The following is a 20008-nucleotide window of genomic DNA, read 5'->3' as shown; positions in this document are numbered from 1 at the left end:
CATTTAAATCTTTGATCAAATCACTGTCAGTTTTCAATTCACTTTTCAATTCACTGCAAGAATCGTTTATGCTCAAATCAATTTCATCTAAATTCATGGCTTATTTCAAATTGCGCATTTTAAATTCTGTTAAAAATTTATTTGTTCTGCAATTTACCGTTTTCTGCACATTTACTATTTCTACGATTTACGTCTTTTAGTTTTACTTTTACTGCACTGCTTGATTTACATTTTCATCAACTTTATTTTCACTGCATTTATTTAATTTTCTCCATCAAAACATTCACACCCCCCACTTCATGTTAAAATCTAAGACTTGAACCACCACAATATTGGTCCTTGAGAGACGACCTAGGAGTCACTTCCTAGTAATTATACTGCATATTTTCGTGCAATCAACACTTTTGTGAGCGGTGCGACCCGTTCATCAAAAAATGGCGCCGCTGCCGGGGACCAGTATTGTAAGTTTGGTTTTAGATTTTTCGTTTTGTAAATATATGTCTCGTCTTCTATTTTTTTTATTTGTGTTTTGTTTGCTTGAATATTTTGTGTTTTGAAATTTTTGTACTATCATTTCAGATGTTGTTACTAAGTGCATGACTAGGTGAAATTCTGGACCTAGTTGTGTATGGATTTGATTTTTGTTTTGCAGCATCTACTGAAGGATGCTTCCACAACATCTGCTGATGAATCCTGGACAACATCTACTGAGGGATGCTAAAAGGATTCAAATTAGCATCTACTGATAGATGTTTTTGTAACATCTACTAATGGATGTGTTACAATGGATGATAGCACAATTTTTCTGATTTTTTCTTTTTAATTTATTTGTTTGGTTTGCTTTGGATTTAATTTTCTCTTTCTTTGTGTGTTTAAGTTTCAGTTTTTAGGTTCAATACTGCTACTGATGGCAGTAATGGTAGCATCTACTGAAGGATGCTTCTACGACATCTACTGAAGCATGTTGGGTGATTAGGCATCTACTGATGGATGCCGATAAAGATGACAAACATTGGTGCCTACTGAGGGATATCAATGAAGAAATATTAGCATTTACTGATGGATGCTATGATGATGCGAATGATGTCAAAATAGTAATGTTAAATAATCGCTTTCCTTTCTTTTTCATTCTTCCCATTTCCCCACTTTTATTACACTAGTCTATCTTATTTGATTATTCTAAATTGTTAATCTGATAACTATGACACATTGAGGACAATGTGCAGTTTAAGTGTGGTCTACTGGGGAAGAATCTGATTTTTCTTTATTATGTGTGTTAAAATTTTTTTTTTTGAGTGTTAAATTGTTTCTGTTTTAAGTTGTTTTTTTTTGTGTGTTTGTGTGAAATAAATTTTACATTTTTCTCTTGATTTCTGGATGATGTCTAAATCGTAGATTTTTCCTTCACTTCAGTAATACTTACGGTTTGAAATCCTTGCTTTTCTCTGCTTGGGAAGATTATTATGATGTTTGAGAGGGTGAATTGAGTATAACAAAAATACCCTATGTGAGAATTTGAGCCACTTAATTTTCTTTCTTGTGTGATATATATCTTGATTGCTTGCACATATGCCTTGGCTTGATTCTTTTTGATAATTCTTGATGAATATGCATGCTTAGAAAATGATAAAGGCATTTTATTTCTTGAGCCTCTTTAGCCAAATAAGCCTACCCTGTTATTATCCTTTGAAAACCCCTTTGAGCCTATACTTTCCCCATTTCTTTGTGTTCAAGCTCATACACTAGCCCTAAGTGAAAAACCATGATTACCTTAACCTTAGGAAAGTCTGGAGCTATAGAAGTGTTTTATGAAAAAGTGTGGTCTCCTTGGTGATTCTGATAAATTGGCGAGTTGGTTCCTCATTTTGATTTGTTTTAGAAAATATGATCCTGTTGTGTGATAAAGAAAAAAAGAAAAGAGACAGGATGAAAAATGAAAATGATGAGAAAGAAAAAAAAAATGAAAAAAAAAACAATTTTGTGAATAATGGAGTCGAGAAGAGGATTGAATTAGAGGTTTGGGCGTAATTTCACTGTGTTTACACTTGTTCCCTAGTGCTCCTCTATTTCTTCTGATCTGTAGCTACTTATCTATATTCATCCTCCCCTGTCCTTGACCCCATTACAACCCTGAAAGACCTTTAGATCTGAACATGCATATGTTTTAAGTGTTGATATTAGAAGCTTGCCAAGTCTATTTGTGTTTGCTTTCTTCAGTGCATTGAGTGACAGTGATTTACCCTAGACACTTGAGAGAAACACTGTGAGTGCATCTGTGAGGTTTTGTTATTTTTAATTCACCTCTTAAGCTGATTAATTATTTTTCCATACTGTGAATTTCTTGGATGATTTCTGTAAGTATCTGTTCTGTGATTTTGTGTTGGATATTTTCTACTTCTTTTCTCTGTCCAGAACTCTTGAGATCTGTGTAAATTCTGTGTGTTTTCTTGTGAGTTTTTATTTTTCTGTCTGCTGAGTTTGTGTCACCTCCCTAAAAGTCCTTTGAACCATTCCTTGATTTGCGTCTTAATTTTGCCCAGGAGTGCAAAAGACTAAGTGTGGTCTATTTTGATGAATCATTATTTTCTTCACTGCACTTAGTTTATTGTGCTAGATTTAATCACGGAATTGTGCTTAATTGTCCAGTATTTTCCTATTTTACTGAATTGAGCTTAATCCGATTAGAAATTCTTATTTTACTTATTTTGAATTATCTGAGCTAATTATTTGTATGAGTAATTTGAGAGAAAATTTTGGATAATATTTTGGGACTTCAAAAGTGAAATTTCTCATAAATTACAATTTAAACTAAAATGAGAAATTGAAAATTTATTTAATTATGTGTTCGAAGATGGCTTGAGAAGATGTGAATTTCATATTCTTTTAAAAAGAAAGCAGCACCGTGCATTTAATTGCTTAGGAGGAGGTGATTTTATTTTGAAAAAGAAAATGATTACGTGAAAGAGAAAGCAAGCACTAAGCAATTCTTTTCTTGAATTTTAAATAATCATTTAGCTTATAACATCACACCAGCCGTGCATGCATTCCACATGTTATACTATTTAATATTCATTTTTTTTGCTAGGAGACAAAGAGGTGGCAGCCATATTTCCTTTCTTTAATATTTTTAGTGAAGATGACAGGGAAAGTTTGGAGAAAAGAGGGACGGTCCAGGGGAATCATGTCAAGTATTTTTGTAGAAGCACTATCATTGGCTTGGCAGCTGGCCGCCACCCTCGCGGAACTTGGGGAACACCTTTCAAGTCTTATTTCCAATTTATAAAGCAGCAAAGCTTCAACATGGTCCATGAGCAATTAAAGAGGAGCATGGGATGCACATGGATAGCTGCACACGGTTAAGTGGAGGCATGGTTTACTTTGGAAACTGGCTGGACGGTAAGGAAGGTTGTCACGGCTGGAAGCAAGAAGCGTGTGGTGTCAAGTTGGGAAGGAACCACCAAAAGAGCAGCAGTTTTGTCACAACCAGCCTTCACACAGCAACAACGTCCAGCAGCTGAGTTTGAAGAAGAAGTCCAGCCACCAAGAGGGAGGAAGGCACGGAGGTTTGGATGGGATTCCACGGTTGATGAATAGAGAGCACATCCAGCAAAGCCATGGCAGCAGAGGAGATGCTTCGGTTGGTTTAGTTAAAAAAGGCAATATCCAGCAGCAACTCCATAACAGCACCACAAAGCAAGCAAGTCCAGCAAAGGAAGCAGCTACGGCGATTGAAGAAGAGGGGCTTGACGTGTGAAAACTGAAATGGAAAACGGTGCTGTATTCCAGCCACCACCTAGGAGTTGAAGATCACGGTTTTGAGATGCAGCAGCAAGTTTGGTCACGGCTTGGTCTTGGAGAAAAGAAAACCCGGCAGCTTGGTGAGATGAGGAGGCTCACGGTTTTGGGAAGAAGAAGATACTCACGGTTTCTTTGCAAATGGTTGGCTGGAAAAGAGGAGTAGCTCACGGCCGAGGAAGAAGACAAGTAAGGGTCCCACTTTCTTGACTTTGGCACATATAAGGAGTTGCATATTAGAGACAAACGTGAAAGCTACGGGCAAAATGAGAAGAAGCTGGAAGGTCACGGGCAAGATGAGAAGTCACGGGAGTTGGTCTGAGTTTTGGGCTATAAATGAAGCAGCAGGCAGAGAAGGAAAAACTCAGTAGAATTTAGGAGTAGGAGTAGTGTAGTACAGAGAGCAATTTACGTTTGAGCTTTCATTTTTCCCCCTCCCCCTTTGGGGAGGTTTTGGGTTGTTTAATTTTCGAGTTTGGTTGAATCTTAAGTTACAGTCTGTGTGTTTTTCAGTTGATGTTCTTGAACGTTATCTTCATCTTCGTATTACCGTTTTGCATTTAAATCTTTGATCAAATCACTGTCAGTTTTCAATTCACTTTTCAATTCACTGCAAGAATCGTTTATGCTCAAATCAATTTCATCTAAATTCATGGCTTATTTCAAATTGCGCATTTTAAATTCTGTTAAAAATTTATTTGTTCTGCAATTTACCGTTTTCTGCACATTTACTATTTCTACGATTTACGTCTTTTAGTTTTACTTTTACTGCACTGCTTGATTTACATTTTCATCAACTTTATTTTCACTGCATTTATTTAATTTTCTCCATCAAAACATTCACACCCCCCACTTCATGTTAAAATCTAAGACTTGAACCACCACAATATTGGTCCTTGAGAGACGACCTAGGAGTCACTTCCTAGTAATTATACTGCATATTTTCGTGCAATCAACACTTTTGTGAGCGGTGCGACCCGTTCATCACTACCGAAAAGCAAATGCATTTGGTGATATGAGTAGTCAAATCAATTCCTTTAAGTTATCCTTCAACTGTATAGTCCCATACCTACACAGTCTCCAGATCCCTCTCATTCCGGTGTATGTTCGATTCGTCCATGTACCCCTTCCACCCGAAGCTGCCAGGAGCCGCTCCTTGTCTGTGCCCCCTGCACCATGCCTCTTGCACCGACGTCACTCCCCGCCCTCGTCAGTGCCCGGATGTCACATCTAACACATGTGATGGATCAGGCACGTACTTCCTAAGTTGTGAGACATGAAACACTGGGTGTAGATTTGACAGCTGAGGAGGCATAGCTATCTCATAGGCCACTGGCCCTACTCGTCTCAGAATTTGATATGAACCAATGAACCTTGGAGACAACTTCCTAGAACGAATGACTCTGCCTACATAGTTCAATAATATAGAATAGTTGTGAAGCAACATGAGTTATCAAATAAGTATGAGTATGCAATAGTGTGTATGACAGGAAAATAACATTACATTCATACAATATGATTATTCAATGTTATTTAATACAATTTTGATCAAGTATTCCAAGTTCATTTCTTATAGTATAAAATCTCTCTTTAGTTAGAGGCTTTGTGAAAATATCAGCCCATTGATGTAAGGTATCAACGAATTCAATTTTGATTTGTCCTTTCAAAATATGATCTCTAATAAAGTGATGCCTTAATTCAATGTGCTTAGTTTTGGAATGCAGGATGAGATTCTTTGTCAAATTTATGGCACTCATGTTATTACATTTCAAATGTACATGGTCTAAATAAATGCCATAGTCTTCAAGCTGACTCTTTATCCAAAGAGACTGAGCACAACAGCTTGTTGCTGTAATGTACTCGGCTTCATTAGTGGACAGTTCCACACAAGCCTATTTCTTTGAATGCCAAGAGATTAGTGTGTCAGAAGCGGCTGCAGCGGAATGGTTAGCGTGGAATAACAAACCAAGAGGGTTTTTAATACTAACTTGTGCCTTTTAATTTCTACTCAGTTAAACTTACTTAGCAATTAATTTTGACAAACAAAGAGAGTAAGGTTGAGAGAAATTTGCACAGATGATTTTATCCTGGTTCGGATCTTACCAATCCTACGTCCAGTCGCTTATCTCAAAACAAGATAAACAGTTTCACTAACACAAAACAATTACAAACTACAATCACAAAGATACAATTTGTAAAAGTTTAGAAACCACCTCTCTTGATGCCACAAGAGATGAGACAACACCTCCTTTGAATCTTCACAAAGGATGAAACACTTCCTCCGAATACTTCACGAAGGATGAACACCTCCTCCGAATACTTCACGAAGGATGAACTTCCTCTTCCAGACACCTCCTTAGACACACCAAGGATGAACCAGCTATTCCTCTGTAGAGTTGGTGATATACTGCTACGGTGATAGAGGAATAGCTGGTTCATCCTTGGTGTGTCTAAGGAGGTGTCTGGAAGAGGAAGTTCATCCTTCGTGAAGTATTCGGAGGAGGTGTTCATCCTTCGTGAAGTATTCGGAGGAAGTGTTTCATCCTTTGTGAAGATTCAAAGGAGGTGTTGTCTCATCTCTTGTGGCATCAAGAGAGGTGGTTTCTAAACTTTTACAAATTGTATCTTTGTGATTGTAGTTTGTAATTGTTTTGTGTTAGTGAAACTGTTTATCTTGTTTTGAGATAAGCGACTGGACGTAGGATTGGTAAGATCCGAACCAGGATAAAATCATCTGTGCAAATTTCTCTCAACCTTACTCTCTTTGTTTGTCAATATTAATTGCTAAGTAAGTTTAACTGAGTAGAAATTAAAAGGCACAAGTTAGTATTAAAAACCCTCTTGGTTTGTTATTCCACGCTAACCATTCCGCTGCAGCCGCTTCTGACAATTGGTATCAGAGCTTGCTTTGATAGTCATTCAAATGGCAGGATCACATCAAACCTTTGCAGAGGGTGCTTCTATCAATAGACCACCACTATTCACAGGTGAAAATTACGCATTCTGGAAGGTTAGAATGCAAATTTTTATGGAATCTATTGATATAGATATTTGGGATGCTGTTGCATTTGGTCCTTTTGTTCCAACTAACAATATGCAGGAACCAAAGTCCCGTGACCAATGGACCATTGAAGAAAAGAGAAGATCTCAGAATGATGTAAAAGCCCGGAATATCATTGCGTCAGCGTTGACTGTTGATGAGTTCTACAGGGTCTCTGTCTGCAAAAACGCTAAAGAAATGTGGGAAACTTTAAGAGTAACTCATGAAGGCGGAGATGAAATCGGGTGTGCTAAAACGAATACTTTGATCATGGAAGAGAATAATTCAAGCTCTTCATCAAGCACAACATCAAGTATGGGTGATTCTGATGAGCAAGCATATATCTGTTTAGTAGTGAACGATGACGCTGGAAGCCAAGTAAGTACCTCTAGCGATTCTGATGATTCTGATCATATTGATGAAGATGAATTGCATGAAATTTATGCTGCTTTAATAGTAGAATCTGAAAAACTAGATCTTGCTCATAAGAAATTGAAAAAGGATTTCAAAAATTTAAAATTAAATTTTGAAAATATTTCTGAAGAAAATAAAAATTTGAAATCAGATTTTGAAAATATTCTTGAAGAAAATAAGAATTTAAAATTAAATTTTGAAAATACTTTTGAAGAAAATAAAATTTTGAAAAATAAAGTTTTAATTTATGAAAAAGGTAAATTTACTAGTAGTGATAAATGTGCATCTTGTGTTAATCATAAGAAACTACTAGATGAAACAACCTCAGGAGAATGTAGTAAAACTAATGAAAATAAGGTTGTTAAAAATAAGTATGTTCCTAGAATTAAAAATAAACATAATCATAGAACCCGTAGAACTTGGGTAGAAAAAGGAACAACTTATAGGAACACAAATGTTGTATCATGCTTTTATTGTATGAAAAAGGGTCATACATCAAACAAATGTAAAATTAAGCATTATGGTGTTCCAAGTGGTAGATATATTTGGGTTGTAAAATGATTTCAAATTTTCAAACTAACCCAAAGGACCCATACAAAATAGTTGGGTACCTATTGTTTAAAATTTAGAATTTCTTTAAAACAATATTTAAGAAAATTTTTAAAAATTGTTTTTGTTTTAAATATTTGAAAAAGAAGAATTAAGAAATTTTTATTTCAAAGAATATGGAACAATTTTTTAATATACAAAGCATATATAGTTTTCAAACGGAAAACAATTGAAATAGAAGAATGTGTGCATGTTGTCTTTGATGAAATTGTAGACCTTGAGGCAAAACCTCTTGAGTCAGTTGAATTACATGCAGGCAATGATGAAGATTTGTAGAAGACAACAAATGAAGCAAAGAATGATGACAACCCTCAAGATGAAGATCTCAACAATGTTTTATAAGCTCTTTCTCCTAAAAATATTTGCTTTAAATATCCTATTGTGCATGTTTGAATGAATCTTTAAATTTGAAATATTTTTAGCTCATATGCATACATGCTTTTATTAAGGGGGAGTATTATCTTATGGGGAGTACATCAAACACAACTTTTTAATTATGATCAAAAAGGGGGAGAAAATGTTTAAAGCTTATTTTCCTATTTGTGCTATTTATGCTTATTCACTAATGCACTCTTTCTTCCATAAGTTGTGTTTTAAATACATATTATTACCAAAAGCTTTAAATCAAGGAGTTTTTGATCATCATCAAAAAGGGGGAGATTGTTAGCAAAATGATGAAGATGAAGTTTTGATGATGTCCAAATCAAGTCAAGAAGAAATCAAGATTCAAGATGTTATGAAGACTTGTATTGCTATGGAAAGCTTTTGTAATACTCTTAGAAATATGTATAGGACTTAGATTAGAAAAAGAAAAGTGTTTTGTAAAATTACTATAGTAAATCATTGCAACAAAACACTATAGTACTATTCACATGAATAGTAACACTATTCACGTGAATAGTGACGGTTAACGGTAAGAGTATCGCACTTAACACGGACGTGGGAGAAACTAGTCATTGAAGAAACTAGCCTTAAAAGGCACAAGTTAGTATTAAAAACCCTCTTGGTTTGTTATTCCACGCTAACCATTCCGCTGCAGCCGCTTCTGACAATTGGTATCAGAGCTTGCTTTGATAGTCATTCAAATGGCAGGATCACATCAATTGGTATCAGAGCTTCCTCTTCCAGACACCTCCTTAGACACACCAAGGATGAACCAGCTATTCCTCTATCACCGTAGCAGTATATCACCAACTCTACAGACAGAGTTTCCTTAGCTGAGCAAGAGCACACAATTCTCAAGAGTTTCTGAGTATTTGAGCACAAGGGAAGAGTAGTGGTTCTGGATTGTTTTCTTGAGAGGAAATGAGAGTCTATTTATAGACTCATCCAAAGGCTCTTCCATTTACTAAAAGACAAACTTAACGGCTAGTTTCTCCAACGGCCATAAACGGCTAGTTTCTTCAATGACTAGTTTCTCCCACGTCCGTGTTAAGTGCGATACTCTTACCGTTAACCGTCACTATTCACGTGAATAGTGTTACTATTCATGTGAATAGTACTATAGTGTTTTGTTGCAATGATTTACTATAGTAATTTTACAAAACACTTTTCTTTTTCTAATCTAAGTCCTATACATATTTCTAAGAGTATTACAAAAGCTTTCCATAGCAATACAAGTCTTCATAACATCTTGAATCTTGATTTCTTCTTGACTTGATTTGGACATCATCAAAACTTCATCTTCATCATTTTGCTAACATAGTGAACAACCTAGAAGATGACATATGTCAGTAGTACTTTGCTTATCTAATTTGCAACCTCCAAAATCTGAATCATTGTATCCTTCAAGGAACAAATTCGCACCTCTAGGTACCCTAATCCAAGACTCCTAGTTCCTTTTAGATATTTTAAAATTCTTTTTACAGCAGTAAGGTGTGATTCTTTTGGATTAGATTGAAACCTAGCACATAGGCAAACATTGTGCATGATCTTAGGACGATTAACAGTAAGATAGAGTAAAGAACTAATCATACCTCTGTACATTTTTTTAATAACAACTTTACCTTTTGAATCCTTGTCAAGATAAGAGTTTGTTGCCATAAGTGCAGCTGCTTCTTTGCACTCGCTCATCTTAAACTTCTTTAGAAGATCAATGTAGTATTTTGATTGATGTATGAAGATACCATTTTCTTCTTGTTTGACTTGTAGTCCAAGGAATTGAGTTCTCCCATCATGGACATTTTAAATTCCTCCTACATAGTTTTTGAAAAGTTCTTGCATAGAAGTGGATTGGTAGAACCAAATATAATGTCATCAACATATATTTGTACATATAATTGATCTTTCCCAAACTTTTTTATGAAAAGAGTTGAATAAACTTTACCCCTTAGGAAACCTTTCTTGATTAGAAACTCCCTCAACCTTTCATATAAGGATCTTGGTGCCTGCTTCAGTCCATACAATGCTTTTCTCAGCTTGAACACATGATCAAGAAACTTAACGTCCTGGAAGCCAGGGGGTTGTTCAACAAACACTTCTTCCTTGATATAGACATTCAAGAAGGCACTTTTCACATCCATCTGGTATAACTTGAACTTCATCATTGATGCAATAGCTATGAGAATTCTGATTGCGTCCAATCTAGCCACAAGAGTGTACGTCTCATCATAATCGATTCCTTCTTCCTAGCAGTACCCTTTAACAACTAATCTAGCTTTGTTCTTAATAATTTCTCTAGAGTCATCCATCTTGTTGCGAAATACCCATTTAGTTCCAATGACATGTTGAGTCATTTTCCTTGGAACAAGTTCCCATACATTGTTTCTCTTAAATTAATTCAACTCATCTTGCATGGCGATGAACCAGTTCTCATATGACAATACATCATTTATGTTCTTGGGCTTAATTTGTGACACAAAAGCTACATTCATGCAGAATTGGTTGAGCTGTCTTCTAGTAGATACACCCATAGAGATGTCACCAATGATATTTCTTGTGGACATGTTTCTAGGATTCTTCCATTCCTTTACAGGCTCAGTTTTGGGAGAATTTTCAGTGACCTTTGGACTTTGATTCTCTTGAATGTCTTCATTTTCCTGTTCTTCTCCTGCAAAGATTCTCATATGTGTGATGTTGGGTTTTCTTCCTTTAAACAAATCATAAGGTGTAAGCTTCAATATGGGTAATGATTGTTCTGTTGAACACGTAACAGGCTGTATTGACTGCATCTGCCCAGAAATATTTAGGCATATCCCTCTCAAGTAGCATGGTCTGTGTAAGCTCCTTTAGGCTTTGTTCTTTCTCTCAACCACGCCATTTTGCTATGGATTTCTAGGAGCAAAGAAGTTATGAGATATCCCCATTTCAGCATAGTAGTTTTCAAAATTCTCATTTTGGAATTCCCTGTCGTGATCACTTCTGATTGACTTGATCTTGAGGTCTTTTTCATTTTGTATCATAGATGCAAAGTTTTTGAATAACTTGAAAGTGTCACTTTTGACAACAAGGAAAAAGGTCCAGATATATCTAGAAAAGTCATCAACAATTACCAAACCATAAAGATTTCCACCCAGGCTTTTGATTCTTGAGGGACCAAACAGATTCACATTTCAACTCTAAATTCAGTGAAATATTTTTCTTTAGTTTTGTTTACATGTTAGGAATAATATTCAGTCCTTATTTCATTTGAAATCCATCATTTACAATGTGCATTTGGTGCTAATTCATTCACTACTCCACTGGTTGCTTGCTTTTTAAGTGATTCCTAATCTGTTTGTATATGTGCTTGCTATTCTGTGTATTTTGGTGGCTGTATTTTATCTCCTAGACGTTATAGGCCATCAAGCCACTCTTAAGGTTGATCGAAGGCTCCAATAAAGTGCCTAGAATTGGTTCAAACGCTGTTGTATAGAGGCTACAAATAATACCTCACAACACAAGTAATAAGCATATCTTGGAAGTCTTCAACAAGTAGACTTCTAACTTCTTTTTGACTGGTCTATTTAGAGTCCTTATTTCTTGTTTAACCTTTTCTTTGAGTCATATGTGCTTCCTCTTTAAGAGTTTTCTAGAAATATTTTCTTGAAATTGCACTTACTAAGAGTCCTTTGCATCATTGCTCTTGTATGCTGAATTGAGATGGATCACCTTGGGATTTAAGTGTGTATGCTTTGTTTGTATGTTCTGCAATAGTAGAGGTCTTAAACAAACCAAATTTTAGCTTTGATCAAACACACATAATTACTTTATCCCTGCTTGGCCGAGACTAGCCAAAATACAAAACTACATGAACCAAAAAAATCCAAATCTGTTTGCTTGAGTTGCATGTCTGGCCGAGACTTTGCTCCACTATTTTGTGTGTTTGACAGCTTAATTTTGAGACTCTCTTATTCTCAATTTACAGAACCTATAGGTTTGAAGCATGCCAAATTATTTCCACCCATTTTTAGATCTTTCTATTCATGTATGCATAGAGCTTTTGGTGTGATTGCCTCTTATTTGTGTATATTTTTTTGCTGCAGTATTTTTAACATGTGCCTTTGTTTTGACTCCTTCCTTTTCATTTTTTTTTGTCTTTGTTAGTCCTCTAGTGTGCTACCATTTTTCTATACCAAATTTTCTTGCTTTACTAGGTTCCTTTTACATCATTTGTCTAGTAGTTTCACTTGAGTTTTGGCCTCTTGAAGTGTATGTCTCTTGGCTTGTGTCCTTGTATTTGTTGAGGTTGATTGTACATCCTTTCACTTGTTTTCTCCACCAATTAAGTGCTCTGAATTGTGATTGAGACACCATTCTACCTTGAGTGAAGATTGCAAGTGAGTTGGAGTGATCCTTCCTTATTTTTAGCCAAAATCGTGAGCTTTGAGCCAAGCAAAGTGCTACTACTTTTGAGTGACTTTGCTGCTTTTTTCACATGATTTTTGCTGATGTTTCTAACCTCTTTTTTGTGTGTTTTTGTTGCTATTTGGCGTTAGCAAAATGTTTGCAGGTTCACGACAATCATCCTCCCATGGAGATAGCTATCAAGGAAGTGCTTCTAGCAAATTGGACATGGCAAAGGCACTTCAACAAATTAAACATCAACTTGACTCTCTTAGTAGGAGGATGGAAAATGGGATTAAGATGAAAGGAAAACAAGCATATGGACACCAAGAGCGCAAGTCTACTCCTCATGGTCATGGCCCTTTCAAAAAGCATCAAGATGATAGAGCCTTTGACCAATTGTCAAAGTTGAATTTGTCGTCTTTCAAAGGAGAAGAAGATCCTTCTATTTTTCTAGATTAGCTAGCTAAAGTACAACAAGTTTTTTTATTTGTATAGTGTAGATGATTCTTTGCATGTAAAATTAACTACATTAGCTTTAAAGGGATACGCCATGCAATGGCTAACTAGGATGAACATTACCACCATGGGCTCACATGCGAGCTCGTGGGAACATTTTAAGGACATTTTGTTCCAATGCTTCGTACCTCCACACTACTTTAGGGACCTTTTGGTTGAGCTCCAACGACTTACTCAAGGTAGATGAAGTGTGGAGGAGTATGCTCATGAGCTCGAAGTGCTCCTATATCGTACTAACACAATTGAGAGCGATCAAGCTAAGATAGCTAGATTTATTAATAGAAACATACAAGATATTGTGGAACTCCATGATAATGAGATTTTAGATGTTGTGGTGCATAGGGTTATGATAGTGGAAAAACAAATTTTAAGAAAAGAGTCCTACCGCAACAAGTTTTCAACCTCTTCCAAAGAAAATTTTTACAAAAGCTCATCATCAACGGAGAAGGATAAAGATGTTTCTAGGGAGAACACTAATAAATCTTGTCATTCTTGTACTAACAATGTGCCTTCTTTTAAGCCTAGGTCACCTTTGTGCTCTAGCAAATTAAATGTTTCAAGTGCTTAGGTCATGGTCATATTGCATCTGCATGCCCAAACAAAAGGGCAATGTGCATTAGAGGAGAAGAGGTTGTCACCAATGACTCTCCTCCTTCTTCACCTTCACACACTTCTCACTGTTCTTCTTACTCTAGTGAAGATGAATACAAGGTTCCATTTGATGGAGACCTCAAAGTTATAAGACGTCTATTGGGACAAATCCACAAGAACTTTGATCAAACTCAAAGAGAAAATATTTTTCACACTAGATGTCTTATAGCTAGCAAGGTTTGCTCAATGATCATAGATGAGGAAGTTGCACCAATGTGGCTAGCACACGTGTAGTGGACAAACTCAAGTTGCCTACTATCATGTATGCCAAGCCTTACAAGCTTCAATGGTTAAGTGAGGAGGGTGAAATCTTGTTCAATAAACAAGTCCATATTTCCTTTTCTGTTGGAAAACCAAGATGAGGTTCTTTGTGATGTTGTTCCCATGGAAGAAACTCACATCCTATTAGGTAGACCTTGGCAATTTGATAGAAATGTTCAACATGATGGTCTTACCAATAGGATGTCCTTTACTTTTCAAGGGCGCAAGGTTATATTGAAACCTCACACTTTAAAGGAAATACATGAGGAACACCTTATAATGAAGTCCAAGAGAGGTGAAGAAAAAGAGAAGGTCAAGAATTATTGTCTCATCTCTCATAAAGAGGTACTTAAAGTTATTAAAAAAAGAGAGTTTATTTTTGGTGTTTTTCCTTCACAATGTCTCACCACCACTTCTGTCCTTAAGTCTTTTAAGTTAGATAGTTTGTTAGCAGAGTTCCAAGATGTGTTTTAAGATCCTCCAAAAGGTTTACCACCTATTAGAGGGATTGAACACCAAATTGATTTCATACTAGGATCTTCTCTTCCAAACCTTTTGGCTTATAGAACAAATCCCATGGAAACTCAAGAGATTCAAAGGCAAGTAGAGGGTTTGTTGTCTAAAGGATGGGTTAGAGATAACATGAGTCCTTGTTCCATGCCTGTGATACTTGTCCCTGAAAAGGATGGTTCATGGCGTATGTGTACTGACTGTAGGGCCATTAATAATATAACCATTAAGTATAGACATATCATTCCTAGATTAGATGATTTATTAGATGAGCTTCATGGCTCCACCATATTCTCCAAGATTGATCTTAAGAGCAGTTATAATAAAATTAGAATCTAAGAAGGAGATGAATGGAAAACCGTCTTTAAGACCAAATTTGGACTATATAAGTGATTTGTCATGCATTTTGGTTCGACTAATGCTTGTAGTGGTCTACTTTGATGACATTCTCATTTATAGTGTGTCTTTAATTGACCATTGCATGTGATAACTCTCAGATTTTCCCTCTTTTCTTGTGTTTAGAAGTCAATTTTAGTTTCTTTTTGTTTCTAATAGTCTAGAAGTAGATTAGTTTTAGGTTTTTCTATTAATTCTTTAGTTTTATAGAATTTTAGTTAAAAATAGGTTTTTAGTTGTAATTTTTAGTTTTGTTAATAATTGGGATATTAATTTTTTTTTAGAAAATATTTTAATAAAAATCTTTTTCTTTATTTTTTCTTTTAATTTTGAATTGATGAAATACCCTTGCTTTAATTGCTAATTGGTTCATTTGTTCATAATTGAAATAAAATTTTAGGATTGGGCTGCTACACTTGGGCAGCTGCTGCTGCAGATATGAATTGGGCCAATAAAGAGCACTTTTGGGCTACACATGAAAGCAATCTGGGCTGAAATGAAGCTGAAGTTGTGCGTTTTGAAGAAAGAAATTTTGATGCGCTGAAATGGGCTAGTAGAATTGGAAAAAAGCTTGGTGCTGGAGTTGGGCTGAAGCTCTTTTGCTAATTAAATGAAACGCAACATTTCATGTTGCTACGTCAAGGAAAAGTTAAGGGGTTCAAAGTCGCGCTTCATTTGTGCAGAGAGGCTAGAGCAATTGAAAGTTTTTCCCCCAATTTCACTCTCAAGTTAGGGTTCCAGCGAAGTGAAGCAACGAACCAGAGACGTGAACTCCATGGCTCGTGACGGTTGAAGCGATTATTTGACACGTGGCTGGAGCTCAAATCATCAGAAAGAGATGTTGATGCAAGGAGGTTCGGGAACGAAGCTATTGTGTCAGGAAGTTAGTTGGAAAGAAGATCAACCGAGAAGCTTCCGAGTTAGTTAGTGATTCATTCCCCCTTTTCCCTTTTCTTTATTTTTCTGTTTTTTGGATTTTTCCCCTATAAAAAGGGAGTCTTGTAATATAGAACGTACGTACATTGGGTGACAGACAGTGTACCTAGCTTAGGGTTTTCATTCTTCATGCTTTAGTTTAGATTTCTTCAAGGTTTGTAGAGATAGAATCACTGCTCTAGGATACTGGATTTCGTAGAGAATTCTCACGTGGGTGACAGGCCATGAGATTCCTTTGTGATTTTCGGTACAACTCTTGTAATTCAGTTTTAAATTTCAATACATTTCAGTTATGTTATTTCTTTACACAATTTTATGTTCTTGCTCTTGAAATTTCAATTCCTACAAAGTTCTTTTACTATTCATGCAATTCTGCTCAATTTTATAGTTGTTTCGTACTCTGTTTCTTTCAATTTCTCTTTTCAATTGTAATTGTAGTTTAGGTAATCATTTCCTTTTTGTTTTAGAAATTAGGATCTGAATCTTGTTATGTTTCAATTTTCTTGCTTGCAATTTGATTCTATGATTTTTGGTGTATTTTTTTCGTTGTTGTTCTACTTTATGTCATTCTTTAGTCAATATCATGCATTGCAATTTGCTTTCAGTTTTGTATAATGGTCACAGGTAGATACTTATCATTCATTCATCCTATTCCATACTTTCATGCATTTAGTAGTTATTATCTGCATTCTTCATTGCATGCGTCAATTTGAATTAGAAATATTGCACTTTATTCTTTCTTGTTTTCCTTAGCATAAATCAGAGTCATATTTCTCCATTCTTTGCATCAATCTATATTAGGTGTCATGCATTCATTTAAGTAGATACATGCATTATTAGTTAGTTTCATTTTTTAGATTACAGTTTTATATATTTTTCCCACTTTGTTTTAATAAAATTAGGATTTAATTCTACAATTCTAGCTTAATAAGTACCAAGTCCTTGGATTGATACCCTAGGTTGCCCCTATACTATATTAGTGGGGAATTTAGGTTTGTTGACTTTTGTGCGACCAAAAGCCTTTCAACAACATAGATGTTAGGAGTGTTTTTCAAGCTTTAAGGGATGCATCACTATTTGCAAATAAAAAGAAGTGCATTTTTGGCACGGAGAAAGTAGTTTTTCTAGGCTTTTTCATTAGCTCCCAAGGAGTTCAAGTTGACTCCTTTAAAATAGGTGCCATTAGGGAGTAGCCTATTCCTCAAAACATCAAGGATGTGAGGAGCTTTCATGGCCTTGCTAGTTTTTACCGTCGCTTTGTGCCTAATTTCTCTTCTCTCACTGCCCCTTTAAGTGACATAAGGATGTAGGTTTCAAGTGGGTATGAGCAACAAAAGAGTTTTCAAGTCCTTAAAGACAAGTTACCTCATGCTCCTATTTTAGCCTTGCCTGACTTTTCTAAGTCATTTAAAGTTGAGTGTGATGCTTCTAATGTAAGCATTGGGGTTGTGCTTCTTCAAGAAGGACATCCTATTACTTACTTTGGTGAGAAGCTCAAGGGGAGTCACCTTAATTATTCTACCTATGATAAGGAATTATATGCTCTTATTCGAGCATTGCAAACTTGGCAACATTACCTACTTTCAAAAGAGTTTGTGATCCATAGTGATCATGAGACTTTGAAACATTTGAAAAGCCAAGGCAAACTCAATAAGAGACATGTTAAGTGGGCATAATTCTTGGAACAATTTTCTTATGTAATCAAACAGAAGAAGGGTTCTTCTAGTATAGTAGTCGATCTCTATCAAGAAGACATACTCTTTTGACTACTCTTGAAACCAAGTTTCTTGGGTTTGATAACATCAAGGAATTGTATCCAGAAGATAGTGATTTCTCCTCTTTATTTGAACAATGTGCTCATGGGCCACACAAGGATTTTTTTCCTAAAAAATGGCTTTTTTTTTCAAAAACAAATGCCTTTGTATACCTAAGAGTTCATTGTGCTTTCTCTTAATTAAAGAAGCACACTAGGGGGGATTGATGGGAGACTTTGGGATTGCAAAAACTTTAGCTATTATTCATGAGCATTTCTATTGGCCTCACATGCATAAACATGTAGCTAAGTTTTGTAGCCAATGCATTCCATGTAAGCATGCTAAGTCCACCACCCATCCTCATGGCTTATACACTCCCTTTCTTGTACCTAGTAGTCCTTGGGTTGATATTTCTATGGATTTTGTTTTAGGCTTACCTAGGACACAATGAGGGATGGACTCTATCTTTGTGGTATTGTACCAATTTTCAAAGATGGCTCATTTTATTCCTTACCACAAAGTAGATGATGTTGTCCATATTGCTAATTTATTCTTCAGAGAGGTTGTATGTCTGCATGGTTTACCTAAGACAATAGTTTCTGATAGAGATTCAAAGTTCCTTAGTCATTTCTGGCGATTTTTGTGGAACAATTTGTTTACTAAACTCATTTTCTCTACCACTTGTCATCCACAAACTGATGGTTAGACTAAGTTAACTAATAGAACTTTGGGTCAATTATTGAGATGTTGTCTTGAGGGCAATCCACGCCAGTGGGAAGAGTTGCTACCCCATATTGAGTTTGCTTATAATAGGGTTGTCAACTCTACCTCCTCTCACTCTCCTTTTCACATTGTCTATGGTCTTAACCCCCTCACTCCATTGTACCTTCTTCCCCTTCCTGATTTGAAGTCAATGTGCTTAGATGGTGTGTCCAAAGCTCAGTTTGTTAAAGATTTGCATAATAGAGTCAAGACTCACATTGAGCACACCAATCAAAAGCATGCATCTAGTGTCAATAAACATAGGAAAAAAGTCACTTTCTCTTCTAGTGATTGGGTCTGGATTGATTTGCGCAAGGATAGATTTCCTTCACAAAAGAAATCCAAACTCAATCCTAGAGGAGATGGTCCCTTTCAAGTCCTACGCAAAATAAATAATAATGCATATGAGATTGATCTGCCTAGCACTTATAATGTTCATTCTACTTTCAATGTGTCTGATCTTTCTCGTTTTGCAGATTTTCCAGATTCGTGGTCGAATCCTCTTCAACCTAGGGGATGATGTGATCATAGATCGGGTAAAGGATGAAGAGAATAAAAGGATGACAAGAAGCATGGCTAAAGGGAATCTTCTTATTTCTTGGCTCCTCTATACTTTTGCACAAAAAGAGTAAAGTAGGTTTCTTGGCTTGTATTTTGCCTCTTATATTTCTTTTTGTTTATTTTGGTTGTAGAGAAGATTATATACTCTTTTTTTCTTTAAAGTGCAAGCAATGTGGGACTTCACATAGTTTAGACATAAAAGAAAGAAGAATAAATAAGCCTTCTTCTCATTAAAGTTTCTTGTAATGCAAGTTAGCTCATGTATAGTTGTAGTTTTAATTTCTAGACTAGTTAGGTAGCTTATAAACCCTTAAGAAGTGGAAGATTTGAGAGATGTGGGACTTATAACATCCCTAAGCGTTACTATTCATACTTGAAGGCATTTCAAATCCCACATCCTTTAGTTTTATCTAAGAAGTGATCGTCGGTGCAAGAGGCATGAAGTGCAAGGTTCGCACATTGGAAAGCCTCATGGTGATGTGTGGGGGCAGTCGACATTCCCTATAAGTTGCCGGGGCGTTACATAAGGAACTTCTAAATTCTATCTCAGCTTATTCAATCCTTCCAAATCAAACAATTCCTAGTTATTATTTCATTAGAACTGCACAAAAGAATTCTTAACTTTAAACTAAGGCTTAAGCAATTCTAGCAAGTGTATAACAACTTAATTCAAACACGATCAGCAAAGAAATCATTGGAAAAAAGTAGCAGTAGCCTCAACCTCACTGGATACCATGTATGCACTCATATCACTCAAGTATTTAGAATCAATCATGTTTCACTCAATCATGAAATGCCAACTTTAGTTCACAACTTTGAAAGTATTCTAACTGACAGTGCTTGACTCAAGGTTCATCTAAATCACTAGGTCTTTAATTTGCTTGTAATGTAAATGGAATTAATGGAATGAAAAAATAGAAAAGACAAGGCTGAAATAGAATAAAGAAATGTGAAGAAGAAGAGAAAAATCTGAAGCTTAGTGATATGGTTTAATCCAGGGAAAACACAAACAACCAAAACACTTTAACTTATGATA

At 35.8% G+C, this 20008-nt stretch overlaps 1 long non-coding RNA gene across 2 annotated transcripts; it reads left to right on the top strand.

The window, feature by feature from the left end:
* Positions 1-15583: 15583 nt before the first annotated feature.
* LOC128197318 (uncharacterized) lies at positions 15584-19207 on the top strand. Of its 2 annotated transcripts, none has more exons than XR_008249710.1 (2): positions 15584-15882; positions 18888-19207. It is a non-coding gene; the product is annotated as an uncharacterized LOC128197318 (long non-coding RNA). The 2 variants fall into 2 exon arrangements; XR_008249711.1 differs by having other exon boundaries at positions 15584-16142.
* The last annotated feature ends 801 nt before the right edge of the window (positions 19208-20008 follow it).

Source organism: Vigna angularis, chromosome 6 (genome assembly GCF_016808095.1).
Source record: "Vigna angularis cultivar LongXiaoDou No.4 chromosome 6, ASM1680809v1, whole genome shotgun sequence".
Classification (NCBI taxonomy): domain Eukaryota; kingdom Viridiplantae; phylum Streptophyta; class Magnoliopsida; order Fabales; family Fabaceae; genus Vigna; species Vigna angularis.
The sequence above is the reverse complement of the archived record's forward strand: the minus strand, read 5'-3'. Positions and strand labels throughout refer to the sequence as shown.